Source organism: Dendropsophus ebraccatus, chromosome 7 (assembly GCF_027789765.1).
Source record: "Dendropsophus ebraccatus isolate aDenEbr1 chromosome 7, aDenEbr1.pat, whole genome shotgun sequence".
In the NCBI taxonomy this organism is placed as follows: domain Eukaryota; kingdom Metazoa; phylum Chordata; class Amphibia; order Anura; family Hylidae; genus Dendropsophus; species Dendropsophus ebraccatus.
Genome location: NC_091460.1, coordinates 92,178,359 through 92,186,603, shown reverse-complemented (window position 1 = coordinate 92,186,603; position 8,245 = coordinate 92,178,359). Strand labels below are relative to the sequence as shown.

At 43.2% G+C, this 8,245-nt stretch overlaps 1 long non-coding RNA gene across 1 annotated transcript; it reads left to right on the top strand.

Moving 5' to 3' along the window:
• Positions 1-2,886: 2,886 nt before the first annotated feature.
• Positions 2,887-3,587, top strand: LOC138796904 (uncharacterized). The gene is made up of 3 exons (XR_011363844.1): positions 2,887-3,074; positions 3,337-3,436; positions 3,524-3,587. It is a non-coding gene; the product is annotated as an uncharacterized lncRNA (long non-coding RNA).
• The last annotated feature ends 4,658 nt before the right edge of the window (positions 3,588-8,245 follow it).

Below are 8,245 nucleotides of genomic sequence, written 5' to 3'. Positions count from 1 at the left end.
CTATAGTCGGACCAGACCTAATAGTCATAAAAAATACTGCGTGACACCATGGACCTCTTGCTAAAATTGGAGGACATCACCATTGAAGAAGAAACTTTTCTGTGTAGCATCGACGTGGAGTCCCTTTATAGTTCCATCCCACATGAATAAGGCTAGTCTAGGTACAAAAATGGTGCGTGGCTAATCCATAAATGTTAGCGCTGCCCAAAAGACTCCAAATAGAGGCTGAATAAAGTAAAAATATTTATTAAAAGTGCACAATATTTACGCGTTTCGAGGAACAGAGGTCCTCTTCATCAGAATAGCAGTGCAGATACTTTAGTACTTTATTCAGCCTCTATTTGGAGTCTTTTGGGCAGCGCTAACATTTATGGATTAGCCACGCACCATTTTTGTACCTAGACTAGCCTTATTCCCACGGGCCCCCACTTGGGAGCATCCCGTTTGGGCTATCCTAGTTGGCCTGCAGCCCTGCACTCTCCACCGAAGCACCATATCCTGGCATCTTCTGAAGACCTGGTACCCATTTGGGTGATATGCATAAAGCCCAAGGGGCTTGAAGGTGAGCACCCCATCAGCACCTTGCATTTTTAACTGACTTGTTTGTACGGTATCACACGAGGCGCTGCTGCCTGGCTTTTTTCTCTCTCCCTTATCCCACATGAATGGGGATTAAGAGCAGTAAACCACTATCTTGGATCACGGAGCACACACCATAGAGAACACAACGAATTCATCTTGGAGGCTCTAGAGTTTGTACTCAAGCACAATTTCTTCTTATTTAACAACAAAATATACCACCAGCTCAGGGGCACAGCTATGGGGAGCCCAGTGGCTCCCACATATGCCAATCTGTTCCTGGGCTGGTGGGAGGACACCATCGTCTTCAGCGAGAGACATGCCCTATACCTGGATTATATCACCTACTGGGGCAGGTATATAGATGATGTTTTGATTATCTGGTCGGGATCGCAACAACGCTTCATGGAATTTGTTGGATCACTAAATGAGAACAATGTGGGCCTCAGATTCACCTCAGAAGTACACAAAGATCAATTGTGCTTTCTGGATATCCTCATCAAGAGAGGAAGCAACGGACGGATCTCCACCAAAGCCTATAGAAAACCCACAGCAGGAAACAACCTGCTAAGATGGGAGAGTCATCATCCCCATGCCCTAAAGAGAGGCATCCCAAAAGGCCAATACTTAAGAATACGCAGAAACTGCTCCACCACTGACACCTTCCAGGAAGAAGCTAAGAGACTACAACATCGCTTCAAGGAGAGGGGTTACCCGAATAAAACACTAAAGGCAGCCTACCAGTTTGCGATTCAACAAAACATCAAATCATCTTCTTGCCCCTCAAACTAATGAGGCACCAAAACACACAACATCTTGGATCATAGGCACATATGATAGTGTGGCCCCATACATTCGTGGGATCCTGGATAAATACTGGCCGGTCCTCAAAATGGATAAAGAGATCAGGGACTGCCTACCAGAAAGACCACAGATCACCTACCGCTGAGGGAGAAACCTGGGTGGTGACCTCACCCAGAGTCACTATGTACCACCCCAGGCGAGGACCTGGCTAGATAAACACAAACATGCCGGGACCTATAGATGCGGAGAGTGCAAGGCCTGCCCCTACATAGAAGTGTCGAATTCATTTAAGGTGGCACACATCCCTCAAAGTTTCCATAACAGGACGTTTGCTAACTGCAAGATGATGGCAGTCATATATATGGCCACCTGCCCCTGCCCCCTATCGTATGTAGGTAAGACCAGCCGAGAAATGAGACGCCGGGTGTTGGAACATATTGGCGACATTAGATATAACCGACCTAAACCACTTGCGGCCCACATGCGTGCAAAACACGAGATGGATCTGTACCGGATCAAATTCCAAGTATTGGAAACAGTAAAAATGAATGCCAAAAAAAGAAGACATAGACACTGTCCTTCTACAAAAGGAAGCAAGGTGGATATTCCACCTTAAGACTCTGGAACCCGATGGTCTAAATGACCAGCTTTCCTTCACATGTTTTATTTAACATGTTGGTAGGATTCAATCCACATATGCCCTTCCCCTTTTTTAGCGCTATATCTAGGAACCGATATTCACCATGCCTCTTCCCGATCTACATCTCAGCCCTTCTAATCTACACAGGGTACTATCCTTTTTACCAGATTATCGATCATTGACTGACTCTTATAGAGATACGCCTATAGAATCGCCCAGCATACGATATGCAATCGCTGGCACAGCCAGTATGGTATTCTACATAAATAGCATACCTATAGAACACATTATGGTGGTACACCAGGATGCCTTATATTGCTAATACACCCTACTTGTCTCTCACATATACGGCGCATAACAGAGCATCGGCTCACAGTTACCTAGCTCATACACTGTATATCATACTTGTACAGCCCACTGCTTTAGTTACTTGGCCCACAGGGAACTTATGAATCAGGCCAGCTTACACCTCTCCAGTGATCCGGACACACGCCGGGTGGGGGATTCATCGCTATTATATACATGTGGACATCACCGACCCTGCAGTACGGGGTCTTACATATACAGGACTCTCAGGGAGGTTGCCCAGTAACTACGAGGACGCCAGCTCACTACTGGTCATAAATATCACATAACCAGTTAGCCTGGACACACGTGACCACATCTACTATGGCAATCCTCAGAATTAACAGGTTGCCAAGCAGTAAATAAGACGCTTACATATCATTGGATAGTACGTGACACGTGACTCGGCAACCCGATGCTAACATATCATTGGACGTGTCATGTCACGTGACCCTATTGCTCGGCAACAGCGCTGGATGCCGACGGGACGTAGAATACATTAGGCGGAATGACGTTACTCCGCCTGACGTACGCACACACCCCCGAGAGCAACAAAGAGCTATGCCCCATACGTCATCAGGACGGCCCACCGGCCTGTGAGACCGCCTCTACATTGCACATAAAAGACTGCTGGACGCCAGTGACACGTGTTTCCGCATCATGGACACGCACATCCTGGCAACCCAGCTACTACGGAAGCGGACATGTAAGTCTCTTTACTTCAATACAATGATTCTTATCCGCCCCTTTGGGCGACTGGTTTGTAACTACGCTCCATCTTATAGCGTTCACTCGTCTATAACATACATCATAGCCAGACACAGTTTATATTCCTTATCTACGGACAACTGTGGCTATAGCTGGACCTCGGGAGACCCTAATTAAGGTACCAGCACTACACTCTCTCCACATACACCGACAGCAATATCTAACCCTCTGTTATAATAGAATGTATCCTACTTTTGTAGACACCGGTGCCAGCCAAGACCTAAGTGTATTGTACCAATAACTCTACATAATTCTTGGAATACCTTCCATTCACTTGGGCCACATGTTTCTTCAGACTAGGTAACGTACTTATACATTTCATATATATTCAATAGTTTCATCCACATTCTTTCCAATGTACTAATATGAGCTATATGTTCCCAATAGATATCTTATGTGAGGGACACTACCTCTATTCCAAGCTACTTATCAATCATGACGACCTACTAAGGTAACTCCAGACTCAAAACATACTTCTATGACTGGGCATTCATCACATTATAGTAGCACTGATCATGTCATTATTCATTTTCAGCATAATAGTCATCACCATATGAGACCCACACATTTCCCTGATGAACTCACCTTATTCACAACAGCAGGGGGAAACGCGTTGGGAGAAGTGTGACATCTAAAACTGTATATTTTTTATGACTATTAGGTCTGGTCCGACTATAGAAATTCAGGCATAAAGTGACCAAGAAAAATCTCCACATGTGCCATTTCAGTGCAATATATTACGTATTACCCTTATCCTTCTGTCTCTGCCAAAGTGCATGATTATACTGACTTATGCTATATTACCAAGTATATCATTTGCCATTGAGTGATGCGGTAAATTATACATTCACCCTTATTGTGTATATGAAATATCGTACTGCTTAGGTGTAGGAATAGTCCCCCTGTATCCGGAGTTTGGGGACGCCCTTACCAGGGGGGGCCTTACACTAGCATAGGCAGGGACATTGTAGTCTAATCTGTATATAAGTGTATATAATTTAGGTATGTCTATAATTTTGTTTGTCTTAAAACACTTTTGTAATAAAGTCTTCTGCACCTGCGAAGCATAGTTATACAGTTTGTTCTTTTTAGATAAGTTAATTATGAGTTTATCCTGGACAACCGCTTTAAGGTTCGTATTCCTACTAAGTAGTCAGTTTAGGAAGGTGCAACCAATGCTCAGGGACTTGCTAGGTATATGCCTTGACTCTTATAGAACTCATTCCCATAAAACTGTTTCTTTATTCAGTATTCCGCAGGTAAAATCCAACAAAGAGGTATATCTCAGCAACACGTTTCAAAAAGAGAGGCACAAACTATCAAACCTTTGAAAAGATTTGTTTGTCTAGTTTGCAAATTTTGAGTAGAATCTGTTTCTAAACAAACTAGGTTTTACAATTATTGGAGCTGTTTCATCCCCTGATGGTATGTAGTGTCCCACAAACCTGCTTGTAACTGCTGCTGTATGTGCATATGTGTAGGGTGGCATGTAGGGTGGACAAAGGGTGTATGTATGGCATTTACTGTGTTGTTAACTGTGGCTTATACACTGACAGCAAGTATATGGGGTTAACTGTGTAAATAACTGCCTGCACATTTCTTGTCTGCCACCTGCTTGAGGAGGCGCTCTGTTAGTTTCCCCCCTTATCTCTGGGCCTATCAGGGTCTTGCCTAAAGTCTCCCCATTTCTCCTGACCAGTCCCCTGTTGAGTTACCTCAGGTCTCGCTACCAATGTGAGCCCTCTCCCTGTAGCATAAAAGGGTAGTTGGAGCAGACCCGAGGGTCAGTGTTTCCAGTCTGTAGTCATACAGTTCCACAGTGTTCCTAGTCCAGTCAAAAGTTGGAGCAGTTGCATCTCACCGAAGTGCCTCTGTGCAAGTCGCCGGCCCCTTTTGGCCAAGGCCGAAGCTCTTACCAGTGTTCCTCCTGATGCCACATACTGCATTTGCTGCTACATGTCAGTATAAATGGATTCTCAAACGTGAGTGCTGGTTTTCCACTTAGTCATCGCAACAAAGCCAAAGTTGTCAGGACCCTCTCAAGCAGAGTACTATACATTTTGGAGAGTGCTCCTCTAGGTTTTCTGCCCTGTATCTACTACTAAAACAGTCTCCAAATCACCCTACTGTACCAAGAGACTGTTACTCTCTAACTTTCCATCTAAAGGCTCTATTCCCAGGACTGACTGAGAGGAGCAAACAAGCGCTATTAGCGCTCGTTTGCTCCTTGTTCCCAGCTCGCTGCCACCGCCATTACACGCGGCAGCAGCGAGCGGGTGAGGCCGGGGGGGGAGCTGCAGGGGGGCTGCCCGGGGGATCGCTGATTGTCCGGGCAGCCCATAGGATATAGATATAACCTATATCAGAACATTTAGTAAATTAAACAAATATACCCCTTGAGATTTACCTTTACCTCTATTAAACCTACAAAAAAATCTCCACAATGATCAATTTACTCAGAAAAGTTCATTTATTTATTAATTACATCAAGACAAACAAAGGCCTTCCCATAAAAACATTTACACATAAGACATATTAAAAGCACAAACAGGGGAATCCAGTACAGAAATTGCTGTTGTAATTGTAGGGGACTATAGGTCACAGGATACCATATAATCAGTTTATAAAATCAGTGGCAGGATGGAAGTAGGAGCATTAATTACGTCAGCTACAATGGTCTCTTAAACACATAAATAATAATATTGCACAATTCACTTATATAATATCTTTAGCAGCAATCAAAGTATTAGGTAAAAGTAGTAACACAGCCTAATAGCAGCAATATGTTTAAAGTGGTAAACAGTATGTATATCACTTATTAAATATCAATTGCACAATGCCCCTAGTCTGTAAACAGAACAACGCTGAGGTTTGTGGTATAGATCTCACATCCAAACCTACTACCATCCCTACATTTGTCCTACCCCGGATTCCTGCATCCCTTTTACCAATATACTGACCCAGTGGCCATGTTGTACCGGTTCACCCCTGCCACACTCCAACGCGTTTCGCAACCGCTTTGACGAGGAGCGATGGAGTGGGAGATAGGGGGTCCATTTTATATCATGGTCTCACCTGGTGGCTGAGATAATCAATGTCTGCTGTTGTTATCGGCGCGCCCGCCATGCGCCATGCTGCCAGGGGTCATCGTGTCACATACAGCCCACACTTCCGGATCCGGCGCAAAGCGCCATTACCGGAAGCGTGGATGATGGGAGGAGAAGGCCAGCGGCGCATGCGCAGGTGGCGGGCAACAGCGAGACGCCATCTTTGTGAGGGGCACAAAATAGGGAAAGAAAATTTATTTAAAGTATGTTGCTTAAAAATATGCAAATGCAAAGAGGTTCACTGGTCGCCCAATACAATATAGAAAACACCCAACCTAAAGTGACAATGTACAAAACAATTGTAAAGTGTATAAAAGGTGACTGTGCAATGTGCTGAAAAAAGTGTGTAAAGTGCTGAGGTGCAAGTACAAAATGTGCCAAAAAATGAAAATAAAAATACACAAAAAGTGATGAAAATGCTGAAAACCGTGACCAAAGGAATTAAAAACATATAATGTGTATGAAAAGACTGTGTAAGTGTGGATGTAAGTGTGTGAAGGAATAAATGATGTGTAAGTGTGCGTGTAAGTATGTGATGAGATGAATCATGTGGAATGTGAGGTGAGGAGTAGCTCTGATGTACTCTATAAATGAAATATGAGTGACTGATAACTAGTGAACAGTGCAGGTGATAGTGTAATATGTGAATGGTGATGTTGGTGCTTATATAATTAATGGCTAGTGCCCAAATAGCAATACCTTAAAGAACTGTAACCTAATCTATATGTGTTCAACCAAAAAATATTTTTTTATATGTTCATTAGTATCTATATGTAAATGTATATGATGTATATATACCTAACCCCAAGATAGTGTTTGCCCCCAGGAGTATAGTGAGAGTATCTGGTACCATGTCCTAATAACATATGATGTAACCATGAATGTGCAGATAGAGATATATAGGCTTGTCCAAGTCTAGGGATTGGTAATTTTTATGTAACCAGACCCCAATAACGGGTTATTGCCTCCCTTAATATAAAGCCAGACCCCAATGTCGGGTTTTAACTGTATACATGTAAATAATGATGGTAACTGTGGATCTAGTTGGTAACTGTACCTGGTGTGTGTGCATATAAAAATATATAACATTAGATGGTTATAACCAACATGCAGGAGCCTCCTAAAGGGACATGCTGGAGCACCCTCTGGAAAGAAACATCTTTTCTCGGACACCGTACTCAAACTTTTCCTTCAAGGCAGAACTGGAAAATATATATAAAAAGAAAAAGAAAAAGATTGTTAGACTTAATACAACAAAATAGAATACTGACCGGACCTCAATATACCCTATTAACTCTAAAAATGTGTATGTGCCCCCCCAAAAGAACAGGATGTTAGTTCTGTATAAAGGGTTTATTTATCTGAGATTATTCAAACCCCCCTACACCCCCACTCTAGAAAAAGTCACCGTTCAAGGATCCCATAAATAACAATCTATCTACAGGAAACTGGAGAAGCTAAGCTGTTCATTTAGTCCATCAGGGGACATAGTCTTGAGAGTGCAGATCCATTTACACTCTACCTGGGCCAACTTTTTCCTGATGTCTCCCAGATGTATGTGATCAATCCCTCTAAACTTTAACATCTGCCATTGTCCAGGATGTCTTTGTCGAAAGTGCCTCGGTATTGGTTTCAACTTCCTTAACCCTTTGAAGTCTGTTAGTTCAATCTTCTGTGCTGCTTTTATGTCCCGGTTATGTTCTATTAAACGTGTCCTTAACTCGCGACTTGTCAGCCCCACGTAAATTAGTCCACAGGGACATGTCGCGTGGTAAATTACTGCCACTGATTTGCAATGAATGTGATGTACAATCCGGTATTCATGCTGTCCATCAGATCCCATAAAGACTTCCGTCTTAACCACCTGGTTGCAGACTGAGCAATTTCCACATGGTCTGGATCCTCACTTTGGTCCATTCGTTGAAAAAATATAATTCGACTTTGGTGCCACATAATGGCTTTTCACCAACATGTCTTTGATTGTCAGACAACGTTTTGCAGT